The sequence below is a fragment of the Lissotriton helveticus genome, chromosome 2_1 (assembly GCF_964261635.1).
Source record: "Lissotriton helveticus chromosome 2_1, aLisHel1.1, whole genome shotgun sequence".
NCBI lineage: Eukaryota > Metazoa > Chordata > Amphibia > Caudata > Salamandridae > Lissotriton > Lissotriton helveticus.
Genome location: NC_136059.1, coordinates 848,800,996 through 848,816,310, shown reverse-complemented (window position 1 = coordinate 848,816,310; position 15,315 = coordinate 848,800,996). Strand labels below are relative to the sequence as shown.

At 44.9% G+C, this 15,315-nt stretch overlaps 1 long non-coding RNA gene across 1 annotated transcript in view; it reads right to left on the bottom strand.

The window, feature by feature from the left end:
* Window positions 1–3,400: 3,400 nt before the first annotated feature.
* The window catches only part of LOC144819527 (uncharacterized), a 91,856-nt gene continuing 79,941 nt past the window's right edge, over window positions 3,401–15,315 (bottom strand). The window contains exon 3 of the long non-coding RNA XR_013607425.1: window positions 3,401–3,494. This is a non-coding gene — a long non-coding RNA (uncharacterized LOC144819527). The remainder of the gene's footprint in view (window positions 3,495–15,315) is intronic.

Below are 15,315 nucleotides of genomic sequence, written 5' to 3'. Positions count from 1 at the left end.
GTGTATTGTCATGCAGAAAAGGTATGCCTTCAGTTGTGTCACATGAGGGGTCTAGAAGTGGCATCGGATGACCAAGCAGACAAATGCTGTTCACTCATAATGTACTAACAGGACTTGATATAGCCTCACATTCCCCACAGGACAATTTGATGTCTATAAAAGAACCTTTGAAATGAATAGAGTTTGGATACATTTATGAAATATACATGATACACTTAGACCATGCAGCACCCACCAGTGTCCCTGAACAAGTAGATGACATAACTTGGGCACAACAAGCACAATCCACTCCTGACAGTATAGTGACAACTTCTAATCCCAATGGAGCTAGGTCAAATGTGTGTCAGTCACCTAACTGATATGACTATCATAGCATTTGGCAAATATAAACTGTCTGCCATCTTAGGTTCAATGTTAGGCATGTCATATTGTATCTCAGAATCATCAGATGCCTGAAAGGACAGCATTTAGAACTAGTGCCTATATGTGATTGAAATGCACTAGCAAGTTGCTCATTTGTGTGGAAAAGATAGACACATATTCATGATACACATCCCGATGACTCCCTACAAACAAACCTTTGCCAAACTAAAATACACAATTGATTTCCTTGAAAGAATATCATAAAGCTTGTCACAACGCAAAAAACGAATAAAATAAACCACAAAACCACAACCCAGAAGTTCTACGCATTTTGTCTTGGTCACAGTTAACTTGTCACAATCCTCTCTGGCAATGTAGACACACTCAACTTCACTTAGCTTACAAATACTCATTGAAAAGCTTGGACAACAAATTGCAACCAACAGTAGCCTTGGATAGACCCTACATCCTCTATTCTACAGCTTACCATACTCTGGTCTAGTGCATCATGTCTCTGGGTGTATGAGCAAATGCAGGACCATGTGTGTCCCAATACAGAATCCAAAGGAACATCACATACGCATGATGTGGCCTACGTCCAGTTCACAGATTAGGGAAATGCCAAGACTCTCACACTCTAACTGTGGCATAAGACCAGATTCATATGTACATTACAACGCTAGGTACTGTACAACTCCACAATCACTGCATGTCATCACTAGCATTCTAATTGTGTGACAACCATTCATGTTCCATACACTGTGTTCACATGCAACTAACACATACAACAATTATGTCTCTGTGAGGACAGTAAAACACTGTAACTTACTGAGACATGTCCCGGACACACACCATCCACATGATGTACCCAAATAAAACAGGATGTAATGATTGAAATCACTAATTTTAAAGGCACTGGAGAATGCAGACCACAGACACCTTGCCTAACAGGAATATCTATAGAAAGGAGAGTTCTAGAAGGCAACAGGGTCAGGACACTGTCAGAACAATACCTACCTCACACTCACCATAGGCACAGGAAATGTGCTATATGGGTTAACTGTCTTGCTAGGATACTGCCGCACACTGGCATGCCACCTGTGGCAATATTATCATTGCAACTATTTAACCAAATCTATTGAAGGCACAGACATTGGCCCACCACTATCAAGTCACATCCATCAATTTTACCATTACTCCGTGTACACATTTGCCCAAAGTCACTGCATCTAGTCAAAGTCTATATGTAACCGGGTGAATTGATGAGACAGTTGTCTTCCAGCCCATTACAAACATATGCAGCATGCTTCTCCTAAACTGTTGTACTTTGCCACACTTGCACTATGTTTACACCTGTAAGAAGGAACTATGAGGACGTCTGATTTCCAAAGCATAGGTTTGTGACTTCATGTCACACTCATAGACAAAACTAATGTTGACATTGACACCCAGCCAATGTGGGCACACAGATCTAGACTACATTCTAATCAAGTGCTCTTACTCCATGACCCTATGGAAATCATGCCATAGTAACACCATTGTATAATTACACCACAAATCAACATGAATGACATTAACAACAAATCCATTTTGGGGACACACAAATCTGAAAACGAAATTAGAAGAAGCTACATTCATCAAAATAAGGTGATTTTTTATATGAAAAAAGGTCACTAGCCAGTCCAATAAAGTTTCTTGCTCTCATGGGCCACAAAGTTCATGCCCATCTTCTCTTGCCTGCACTAGTTCTGCAAAGGGACACCTCCAACGGCAGGGGCATCTAGAGGGCAGGTTAGGCACCAAGGGGACAAGACTTGGGAGGACTGGGTTGAGTTTTGGGAGGGATGGAATCAGGAGGGGGTGCGATGACTTTAGTGGTAGGGTCAGATGGAGCGTGGACAACTGCAGCGGGAGGTCAGATGGAGGGGTGGGACTACTGCAGTGATAGGGCTAGATGGAGGGGGATGGGCTGGACATCATAAGTTTGGAGGTACGTTAATTTTGCAGAGTATGCAAGGGACTAGGGAGGGCAGGTGCTTTCTTGGTCTGGGATTTTTTGGATGTGGAGGTACTGGCATGGGATGTGGAAGTCAGGGTTTCAGGAGGGGGTTGGGACTTCTTGGACAGGGGGATTTTCCTTTCCTGGATCCTTTTGCGGTTACGTATTTTGGTGGTGGTGGTGGCGGGGGAGTCAGAAAGGTATGGCTGGGGCATCAGGGTCATTTTATTCATTTTGGGAGGGGGTTAGTCAGCTTGGGTAGGGAAGAGGTCAAGAGCAATGAGGTGGAGTTTCTGGGCAGAGTGCGTACTAGGAGAAGCAAGGGTAGGGGCTGAGGAAGGAGATGGGTTGTGAGGTCTGCGGAATGTCTGTGCATGCTGGTGTGGTGTCTGTGGAAGTGAGTGTGACGTCTGTCTTGTGAGTATGCATGTGTGTATGTTTGCCCATATGTCTGTGTGTTCGTGTGCTGCATGTGGATATTGAGGTAGATGCATTTTTCTGTTTGTGTGTGCTTTGGTCACGGAGGGTACTCAGGACAGTGGATGGGGAAGAGGCAGGACAGGGGTGGGACAGCTGAATTTGGGACAACTTTGCCATCAGTGTGGAGGCTAGAGACCGATTGGATCTCTGCAGTGCAGACATGTCTGAGTGAATGCCCTGCAGGAAAGATACCATTTGGGTAAGGTGATTGGTATGCAACTGGAAGACATTCACCACTGCTATCTGCCCCACAGAAATCTGCCTCAGGAGGTCAATGGCCTCCGTACTCAGGGCAGCAGGGAGACAGTGGCAGAGGGTGAGGTGCCTGGCACATAAAAGACACCTCCCCTTTTTGGGGGCGCCACAGACATGGGGCTGGGCAGCAGCTGAGAGGTAGAGATGGTAGGGTTGGTGGTGGACTCTGATAGAGTGGATACAGTTCCAGGGTCATCCCTGGAACTGCACACATGAGAGTCCTTGCTGTGGCTATATATCGCTCTGACAGATGTTACTTCGCTCGTACCCTCAGTGAGGCTCCTCTCACCCTCCGTGTCACTGGTTCACTATAGCGCAGTGTCAGCACAGGAACCACTTTGGCTTGCTGCTCCCCCAACATTGGTGGTGACGTCTCCTTTGCTGGATGCTTTTGATGCTGTGAACACGAATTAAAATGAATCACTGAGTCATCCATTTGGAGTTAACACAAAGGTTACATCAGAAGTCTTCCAGGATTACACAACTACATCAATTAGACTTGTGGGCAAAATACTTAATACTTTTCCATAAATACAACTTGTTAGAATGTAAGCAAACCTGTGCACCCTTGAACATGATGATGTCAGCGACATTGTGTGCAGCAAATTCAACTACCTCATCCACAATGTCTTCAACATAACTATGTACCCACTGATGTATTGTCTTTCACTACTGACGACCTTGTGTCACAACATTCCTGTCTTATCTAATGCAAACGAGTCTAGACCTCATAATGGTAATAGGAGTCACACAATTGGTTTGAGACATGGTATCCATTCTGCCGTCCAGTTTCATCAACTTGGGAACCAGTAGGTCAAGTGTTACAGGTCACACATCTTCATTGTTATACATCAAGCTGGTGTAGACGTTGAAAGGGACATATCACACAGATCATATTTATTTTGACTCATATGTCCAGTAGCAGTAGTTGTTTGTCAGGTCACATGTCTTACTCTTATCATGGACACACTAAGGCAGTAGGCATAGCTAGGGTGAAAGGTATATGGCTCACAGTCTTGTGTCATTTCTGCATAGTGTTAGAAAGATGAATCAGATTTTTGTCCACATTGGATATATTTTACCAGTTTGCCATGTAAACACAGGAGGCCTGTAGAGCTTCCCCCAGCCCATTTTCTGACGTTACATTGTTGCATAAAAATTGTGTATAAAAAGTATTGTATAAATGTTTCTAACTTGTACTGGTCTTATTTGCCAGTTTGTTCTTGAGAATTTTTGAATTGTGTATTGCTCTAACCAGTTGTCTTTACTTGCACTGACCTATCACGAGCACATCCAATCCAGCTTCTTTCCATTTGCAACCTTATATCAAATACTTCATTGTAATTTGGATTCTAAATATATAGAAGAAACAGACCTTATTTGAATATATCTATTCTGGCGCTCCTGTTTTACATTCATTGTATGTTGTTAAATATTTTCTTGGAGCATAGTGTCTTCCCACATGGTATTAAATACTAGTGTTGAATATGTATGCAACACACACTAGATAGTTTTGAATTTATATTGTTTCACAAGAAGTCACAGACCAATACTCTTTCCTTCCCGCATTGTACCCAGGTCGGGTGATTTTTGGGTTACCCCATTATTTGTAATGATGAAATCCAATAGAGCATAGCAACAGTTATTCAAGTCCAAAGTCCAACTTTGACCCTCCATCAGATGTGGAACAGTTATTTGGGACAGTCAACAAAAAATAAATCTCACAGATGTTTCCTCAGACTCCCCTTCCCATCCATTTGTCGGTGGGGGACCCACAGCTGCAGGCTCCTGGGGTACTGGGGAGGAGGCCTGACTCAACGTCACTCCCTGTGGCTTGAGCAGATGTTTATGCTACAGATGTAGTAGGCACACAGGGTGGGATACTTAGGTGATGATCAATCTGGCGGAGGCTGGTATCGATATCCCGCAGCACCCCAGTGACATCGTCCATTTGTTCATCGAACCGGCCCATCCTTTGGTTTTGTGAGATCTGCAGCTGTTCGATGTTTCTGAGGAACTGGATAACCTTGCCCATCTCTCCCTGGTACCCCTCATATGCATTGAGTACCCAGGAGAGGTTTGAGTGGTCATTGTCAGCAGCAGCTGCTCGATGGCGTGGATCCACACAACCCCTCCCACCACTCCAACCCCCACGGACATGCACAGTTTGTGGTGGCACAGTCAACCCTGAGCCTCCTTCCTCATTGACTGTGGTGTTCTCATCAGTCAACTCCAGAGTGCTCTGTGTTGCTGTACCATTGTCATTAGCGGTGGCTGCTGTGTCTGTCTGGGTAGGGGTCAGCTAGGTGTTAGTAGCTGAGACAGGAGTTGTCGCAGTGGATCCTGCTGCAGCTGCTGGTGCTCTCTGACTACCCAAACCTGATGGTCCTGGTTGCTCCTCCTCATCCAAGGATAAGTGAGAGTCTTTAACGCCAGTGAGCTCGTTCTCAGCTGGAGTCTGGGCCTGGCTGTCATCAGTGGGTAAGGCAGTGTTCCAGCTCGCACTATGGGTACAGAAATGACACCGTCAAATATGTGAATGTCCAAAGCACCTCAAACGGTACTCATTAAGTAAATGACAAGACAAAAAGATCTATTTAGGATGATTGATTGGCCTCCTTTATCCATGATGTTCGCCTATATTTGGAATGTACAATGCAACTTTGCAAAGATGTGTATTGGTAATCAGCTCCACCTATATACAGAAATGGCCATGTTCTGTTTATTTCTTATAACATGTCCACTGACATTAACTTGTACCTGACACTCTGTAGATGACACTGTTGGATTAGTATGCTCCATATATGAGGAATGTCAATTACATATGTACTGTTTAGCTACTAAAGTTTAAGTTTGTTTGGCCTGTGTCCTGGACTTAGTCCCTGTATCATTAGTCACAGAGGTGTGGCTGTCTGTACACGCACAATCTGTTTCTTTCTCAGTAATTACGTAATCATGGTGTGAGGGATGTGCATATTGTTCTCAAATCATGAACCTCGATTGAAATCCCCTAAGGATGAAAATGCGTGACTGCTTAGCTTTTTGCATATGCAGCTCATGGATTTTGATTTTTGACTCCATAGTTAGATGAGATCTCTATTTTTTTTTACCTTATAGTTAATGATTTTTGTAAGTGGGGTTTGAGTGCTGATGAACTATTTGCAAAACTTAACAAACTCCTCCTCCCACTCAGCCAAACCAGCCCACCTAAAACTCTTTTTTCCTGACAGGGAGTGGAAATATGCTAGCAAGATGGCTGACCTTGGTGCCTGGTGACTGACTTGACCACAACTCATATCAAGGCTTTGTGCTCCAAACGCTATGCACCTGTGTCAGCCATCTTGCTAGTATACGTCCACTCACTGTCAGGTACCCATAGGCCCAGATTAGCTGGTTGGGCTGGGTGGCAGGAGGAGTGGTTGCTATTACTACAACTCCCATCAGGTTCTGTCGTACACACACTCTTCCCACCCAGCCCAAACAGCCCTCCTGACAGTGAGTGGAAAGGTACTGGCAAGATGGCTGACACTGGGAATTGGTCTTTGGAGCACAAGACTTTGATGGGAGTAGTACTCAAGCCAGTCATCAGTGCCAGCCATCTTGCAAGTATACTACCTCTCATTGTCAGGACACCACTCCTCCTGGTGGCCTCGTCAGGCTGGGTGGGAAGGTGAGTGTAGATATGGCCTGATGGGAGATTGAGGCATTGCAAATACTCCTCCTCCCACCCAACCCGAACAGCACCACTGAAACTATACTTTACAGACAGTGAGTGGAAAACTACTGGCAAGATGGCTGTCACTGGGGCCTGTTGTCTGATGCTACCCCAACTCCCATCAAGGTCTTGTGCCCCAAACACCAGTCCCAATGTCAGCCATCTTGCCAGTACATTTCCACTCACCGTCAGGTAAGCAGAGTTTCAGTTAGGCTGCTTCGGATTGGTGGGAGAAGGAGTGTTAGCTATAACTACTTCTCCCATCAGGCTGTGTCCTACACACACTCTTTCCGCTCAGCCCAAACAGCCCACCTGAAACTATACTTTACTGACAGTGAGTGGAAATGTACTGGCAAGATGGCTATCACTGGGGCCTGATGTCTGAGTTGACCACAACTCCCATCAAGGCCTGTGCTCCAAACACCAGTCCCCAGTGTCCGTCATCTTGCCAGTACAATTCCACTCACTGTCAGGAAAGCAGAGTTCCTGGTAGGCTGTCTGTGATTGGAGGGAGGAGGAGTGTTTGCTATAACTAAATCTCCCATGAGGCTCTGTCCTACACATACTTTTCCCACCAGCCCAGCCGGCCTAGCTGGAACTCTGCTTTCCTGACAGTGAGTAAAAATGTACTGGCTAGATAGCTGACACTGGTGGAAGGTGTTTTTGAGCACAAGGTCTTGATGTGAGTTTGGAAGACGTGTTTACATGGAAATAGTTTTGAGCCTTTTGATCTTCATTTGCAGGTATGTGGGTTCCTTCTGGTATTCCAAACAAGCTCTTCGGCGGAATAACAGCATGCACCTTCTCCTCTAAGGAAGTAAAGTACACAGGAGGTACAGGAGGGCCACCACTAGTACACTGTGCAGCCCGATGTTCTTTGGAAGACAATTAGTTTACCCTCTTTTTGATGTCAGACCACCTCTACTTGATATCCTCCTATGTGTGCAGGACAGGTGCTACAGCATTCACCTAATTGACTATCCTGTCCCACATCTTAGTTTTGTGGCTGATGGGGGTCTGTTGCTTGGCTGCAGAGAAAATATTGGAATTTTTGTTTAATTCAAATTTTTTTAAGCAATTTATTCCTGGACTACTCCCTTTTGATTGTTCATTGACATACAGATGGGCTTGATTGTGCATGCTGTGATAGACAATGTATGCAGAGGTATTAAAATTATTTTTGAAACATATTAAAGAGTATTAAAGTCGGAATTTCCACCTAGTAATGAATCAGTGTTCATTAGCTACAGAAATCTAGGCTGGTTTAGTTATAGATGAAAAGATGCCAAAAATGTACAATTCTTCCATTGGACATGCTTAAATTAAGAGGTAGGTTTTACACGTCCCTACAAGTTAGATGACAACATCCCAAAAGGAGTGATTTGTGTCCATGTCTCTGCTGCAAGTAATAAAAGATTACCATGGGGCTAGTGGATTGGTGATCGGATTCAAAAATCTGTGATTGTGTGAATGGTGCACCTCCAACACGGACGTCCGGGTAAGAGTTAAACTCAGCCGCAGTAAGCGTCCTATTAGACGGTGATAGTTTTGCGTCAGAAGCGTGAGTAATGCGTGTGACATGTATTCCACTAGCTATCTGGTATATGTAGTCCTAATCGCAGTAAATTGACATAATGTCATTCGTATAAGCTCGAAAAACCCTCCAAAATGATTCTCTAAGTGAGTGCAAGTGGCATCCCACTTGGCCGTAATAAACGCCTATATCTAAATTAACTACCCTCATCACTATCCAAATGTGTATTCGTGGCTTTAGCTATGGAGTTCTTTGAGTGTTATGTCAAGTCAAGTCAAAGGATCTTTATTCGGATATATAAAAACATCCATAAAAGTACAATGTTATCACACAATCCACATAATAAATGATTAAAAACAGTATAAAACAGTTTAAAAATATACAGTTAATTTGTGAGATGGCTACTGGCAAATAAATTTAATAGGGACCGTCGATCACAGCGTTACACATACATCACTTTATAACTGGGCTAGCACTCAATAATTGTAGACAATGGTATACATTTGATGGGCTATATATAAAATATAAACAGTATATACAGTGATCGACTGTATGCAAAATATTGCCGATATGCTTACAGACAGCTGTAAAGTGCAAGGTGCAAAGAAATATTCTAACACAGGTGCGAACCACTCTAATATGCAAATAATTCAGTTTCAAGGCATATTCATAGTTGTACGGGAACGTGTAGCAGATAGGAGAAAGCAACGTATTCTAAAAATTATTTAGTCACAATTCAAAAGTAATATTTCCTTAAATGCTAGATTAAAATCCATCATGGCATGTTCTTTAAAATATGGAATTAGATAAAGTTTTGTATATCTAGCATAATAACCACAAAAGAACAAAAAATGCAACAAAGATTGCTTACAACCATGGTTACAGGGACATTGCAAAATTTCTAAGTTTTTATTAAAACCCAGTGGAAATGATCCGGAACCAGCACTCACACTCCAAACCAACACATCACAGCAGTTGCATGGAGAAAATTGTTGCATCTTGTTCACTGACTGGCCACACAAAGGCTTATCGCCTTGGCTGCACCAGACATCCTCACTGATGACAACGCACCCTGAATCAGCCTAAACCTTTGACATTGCCCCAGTCTAGCATGACCAGATACCCCATTTAAGCACTTATTGCTTATAAGTGCTATTTTGATATGTATTCTTTTAAATAATCATATCTCCTCTACACATTGTATTTGTCATTTTGGTCTTGTTTTAGTTATGACATCATAATCTATTTTTCTTACCTGATTTGCAGTATTTATGTGGTGTTTTCTCTGTGTTGTTGTGTAAAGTGTTGCACAAATACTTTACACAATGCCTCTTAATTTTAGCCTGGCTACTCTGTGCCAAGCTACCAGAGGGTGAGCACAGGATAAATTAAGTTGTGTTGTGACCTACCCTGACTAGGATTTTTGTTCCTTCTTGGACAGGGTGCATACCTCTGCCAACCAGAATCCCCAATTTCTAACTGTAGTTCAACTGAAAAGTTTCAACAAATATCTTATTGGTTAACAAATCAGTAAATTGCCATTTACAGAGGCCACATCATCTTGCTAAATCTCATGGATGGAAGAAGTCAGTTAGACCTCAGAAAAGCATGCAAGGAGTATTTTAGGGGACATACCTTTATTTTCTAGTTCATCTGGTCCACCAATGTAAGAGAAAACATCCACCTTACTGTTTTCCTTACCTGGATAGTATGTAATTGGGTCAAAATCACAAAAAAGCTGTGTAGGCAGCAAGGATGTTGCTAAGTTGAGGTACTGCAAATTTCAGTGATCAGTATATATTGTGGTAGTGTGCTTAGCTCCTGGCAAGTAAAAAAAAGCATTCTTCAAAATGGTCTTGACAGCTAACAACTCTCTGTCAACAATCAGGCAACAGTTCTGAGAGAAGTATTCCACTGGATGTAACCACCCTGTGATATGGTCTTGCTGGGATAGCATGCCACTGATAGAGACCTGAAAAGTGTCCTCCTCAGTCACGAAAGGCAGAGTTGGATCTAGATGTCAAGATATAAATGTACCAATCATGCCTTTTAATATCTGAAATCCTTCCTGGGTAGCCTGAACCACACAAAGCTACCACTTTTGTGGAGCAGACTAGTACTCAGCGTCACAGCAACAGAGAACCCAGAATTATGTTTTATTGTAGCATTTATGCGGTGCTTACTGACGTTAAGTAGGGTGCTGAAGTGCTGGTATAAATCTCCTATAAAAGTTGCAAATCTGGGGAAACTGGGGAATGGCCAATTCAGAATTGCTTTCACTTTTCATAGATCTAATTTGATTCCTTCTGCAGACAATATATATCCCAGAAATTCAGCTTAGGTGAAGTGAAAACCCTTTTTCCCATCTTCACATTCAAATCTTTCTTGAGGGTTTCTTGTAGGATTCCCTGTACATACAGAGCAAGAGTAAATTAGGATATTGCCTATACTGACAATGTAATACAAGTCTATGTAATCTTGTAATACTTATTTTATGATGTATTGCAAGGCTGCTGGGGCATTGCAGATTTCGAAAGTCAAGACCTGATATTTGTACAAATCATATTTGGTAGGAATGCGGTCTTCCATTGGTCACCCAGTTGAATTCTGACTAGATTCCTTCACAGGATAGATCTTGGAGTCTTTCACATGATCCAACAGTACCTGAATTAGCGACAAAAGAGAGCTGTTTAGTACTGTTAATCTGTTGAGTGCATGGTAGTCACTACAGGTCAAATATCACCCCTTTGTTTGATACAAAGAACAAGGAGGAAGAAACATGGGGGGCTGCAAGTGACAAACCCTTTCCCAGTGTATTCATCTAGAATTGACAATGTTGTAAATTGTTTGCATGCTTTATCTGGGAGAATACAAATCTGTCAAAGGGTAGCTTATGCTCTGGAACAAGATCTATGCTGAAGTCATAATCTCTTCGAGAGGGGTTATGATTTTCTCTATGCGTGTTTCAAATATGGTCCCCAAGGCATGGTATTCCTAGGGTATGGTCGGTTTGAGCTGGGTGCTATCCAAGGTGGAGCCTAAGCTTTTACAAGGGACTGTTCATTGCCATGGACCAACCTCAACTGTGCAAACAAGCACATTGACAATAAACTAACAAGAAGGTAAGCAACCAAGTTATCCAGTGTTTGTGTGGATTATAGGTAACTAGCCATTGCAACCACTAAATTACTCTGAACTGAGTGATAAGATCTAACATTACCTGTTGAGTATGGATATTAATTCATGTCATGATAAGTGAATGGTCTGGGTACGATTTTGCCCTTACATCAACTCTTAGTCATCTATTGTGCATGGTGATTCTACTGCAGAAAGGCACAATTATCAGATACAATGTATGTCTACAAAATTCCCTGTAGTTTCCAAATCAGTGATGACAGCCACTGCCCACAATAGTGCAGAATCTATGGACTTACAGCCAGACTCATCAACCAAAATTGCGATCGCAATAGCTGCGAATTAGCTATTGCGATCGCAATTAAATGAAAAGCAATTAATGATTAGAAAAAGTTAAAAATTGCGAAATCGCTAAATAAAAATTGCGAAATCGCAAAATAATTCGCAGAATCTAGGAGGAACCCCTATAGCGATTCGGATTTAGCGAGAATCCATGGATTCTGCGAAATATATTGCGAACTCGATAAATAATCGCTAATGCAATTCATGAAAACTCGCAAATAGCGAAAAATCAGAAAATCGCTATTTGCGACACGCAATTTAAGGAGAACCCAAACCAGGTGGTAACCATGAAGAAAAAAATAAATGAATAAAATGTAACTAGCCACAGGTGCAGGCCTGATCAAACACACTTAAGGAGACACAGTAGGAGCATGAGGACTCTCACAATGCCAGGACTCTACATGGTGGTCAGGCGGCGAAGGCTCCAGGCTGCAGCAAGGAACAGACGCAGGATCCAGGAGCGAATATTCCGCCAGCGGATCACCCTTCTGGGCCAAACTGCGGAGCAAATCTACTCCAAGTACCGCCTGAATGGGGCAATGATCACTAAGCTGATCCGGGACCTAGACCCCCTAATGCAGCACCCAACAAGGAGGACCAATGCCGTGCCCACCCATGTCCAGGTCTTGTGCAGCCTGCACCTCCTGGCCTCCGGAAGCTTCCAGGGGATAGTCGCTGTTGCAGAGGGGATCTCCCAGAGCACCATGTCCCCTTGCCTAAGGAGTTTCCTGAAGGGCAATGCTGACCCGGCTACACCATTACATCACATTCCCGACCACCCAACAGGACTTGAATCAAACCAAGCTTCATTTCTACAACATTGCGCAATTCCCACATGTAATAGGATGCATTGACTGTACCCACATCCACATCTGCCCACCTGCACAGACAGAATACATGTACCGGAAACGCAAGTCCTACCACTCCCTGAATATCCAGATGGTGTGCAACGCTAAGACAATCATCACGGACATAGTGGCACAGTACCCGGGGAGCACACATGACTCCTTCATATTCCGGCACAGCGGCATGCACACACGACTGGTCAGGGGAGACTTTGGCGAAGGACACCTACTAGGTAAGTACACATGCCACCAAATAGTACACTGTGACCATGTAGCTGCGCATAACAGGCACTCACCCTCTGCTCCTTTCATTCAGGTAACAGCACCTACGGTCTCCGTGTATTCCTCCTCACCCCATACCTCAACCCTGCAACACCACAGCAACGGCGTTACAATGCTGCAGACAACCGCACAAGAAATTGCATTGAGAGGACATTTGGGCTTTTGAAGAGCCGATTCCGCATCCTTCACAAGACTGGTGGGCCCTTAAATACGAGCCTGAGGTCTGCTGCCGCATCGTGGCCATGTGTGCAATACTCCACAACATTGCTACCAAGCGCAGGATATCTGTAGAGATCTCTGGCAGTGAGTCGGAAGGGGACAAACGCCCTCCTGCACATGTGTGTCATGCACGTGGGGAGAATCCTGCAGAAGGACACAGGCGCCGCAACCAAATCACTATTAACTTTTTCTAGTGCACCCACTCCCCTCATCCAACACTTCACTCATGCATGCCAATTGAAATAATGACATGAGTCAGATTAACTGGTACTGAATATATATTATTGGGTTTTTTTCACAATAAAGTGCCATTGTTTCTCACAGTCACATGAGAGCTATATTGAGTCATACGTCCCCATGAATGTGAGGAGGGCATGCTTGTCTCAGCAGCATGGCCCTTCATGGTACAAAATAAATAGTCAATGGCGCCTCCAGGCGGACGCTCCCAGTCACCACATCTTCCTCAGCATTTGCCCGTGAGGCAGCAGTGGGCCTGGTGCTGCGGCGGGGTACTATCACAAGTGGCACCGATTGGCTGCTGTGGCTTAAATTTCCCTCACTTGCCTCATCCCCCCCACCTGCCTGGCCATGACCAGTTGCCTGCAGACCCTGCACTGCAGTGGTAACTTGCTCCAGTGCCCTAGCGACATCCTGGCAGCATTGGACCATTTGTACTTGCATGGCCAACGAGCGTCGTGAGAGTTGGGATGTGGCATTCCCTATGATGTGGTTCGACCGCGTGTACGCAGACAGGCGGGTCAGCAGCTGGTGGTGGCGGCGCCGGTTGACGTCCCGCTGGGTCAACATGGCCTGGGTGTTTTCCTCCACTGCAGCGGTCTTCCTCTCCATTCTGTCTGAGAGCTGCCCCACATTCCTAGTGGTCTTGTGCAGCTGTAGGTGAATGGCTGCAAGATGACGGGCCTGCTTTTGGTGTATGCGGAGCATACGGCGCTCAATTGAGAGGCCAGGTACCCGCACATTCACCCCCTGCCAGCGCGTGGTATTGTGTCGTGCGACTCCCTCACCAGTCCGCTGGACTGTGTTCTCACAGTGGCAGTGCGCCGGGTTTGTTTCCTTGCTGCAGCTGTTGATGTCAGTGCCACTGGCATGGGTGTCACACGCTGCGGTTGGGGCGCGCCTGTTGTTGCTGAGGTCGCACTGTCCACAGGGGCTGGTGGTGGTACTACTGCTGGTGCTTCAGCTTGCCCTGATGGTCCTGGTTGAGGGGAAGGATGGACGTCTCCCTCGGTGTCCTCAGGATTGTCATCTATTTGTAGGGCCTCGCTATCAGTGCTGGGTTCTTCAGCACCACCTGTGATGTAAAGTGGACGTTGATTAATGACATGTATCTTGCACAAGGAAGGTTGCTACATGCATGCAGGCTACCATTCCCTGACTGGCTGTAGGATTGACTCTCACTGGACAGGTCTGGCTGTATGGGGCTAGATGGAAATTGTGGTCAGACTACATGTCCCACAATGCAATAGGCCTTTTCTGGTGTGCATGGGCTGCATGACTGGGGTTTCTAATGGGTTGCTCTGGGGTCATGGCCATTGTTAGGGGACAGGGTCACAGTCACATGGCTTACCTTGGGAATCTTGGGTGGTTCAGGAGGAGTCCAGCTGGGTTACCCCCACGCATGCCTTGGGATTTAGGGTATCCTCCACAAGGTCCTCAAGTGGGGTGTTGGGTGGGACAGTGGCCTCTCCTCCTCTGTTGCGACACGCTCCCCCAGCCTCTCAGCAATCCTCTCCTTGGCACGCCCTCTGAGGTCGTACCACTTCTTCTTTAATTCTTCTATGGAGCGCTGGGTCACTCCCACGGAATTTACTTTGGCGCGGAGTCCTTCCCAAAGAGGCGGTCGTGGTCTCTGCTCACTCCCTCTATGAGGTATTCCAATTCTTGTTCTGAGAATTTTATTTTGCGTTTCCTTCATGAGGAACTTCCCCCGGCTGCTTCCTGGGACATTTTCTGCACTGGGGTGTCTCCTGATTTTGAGCTAGAGGTGGTCTGGAGTGGAGCTCTGGACAGTGGTGCTTCCACTTCAGGCTCAGTATGCAGAATGAGGGTGGGAACTGCCTGCTTCCTGGTTGTGATGTCATCACTGTGCTCGAAATGCGACTTCCCGTTTTTGCGATCTCGCAAT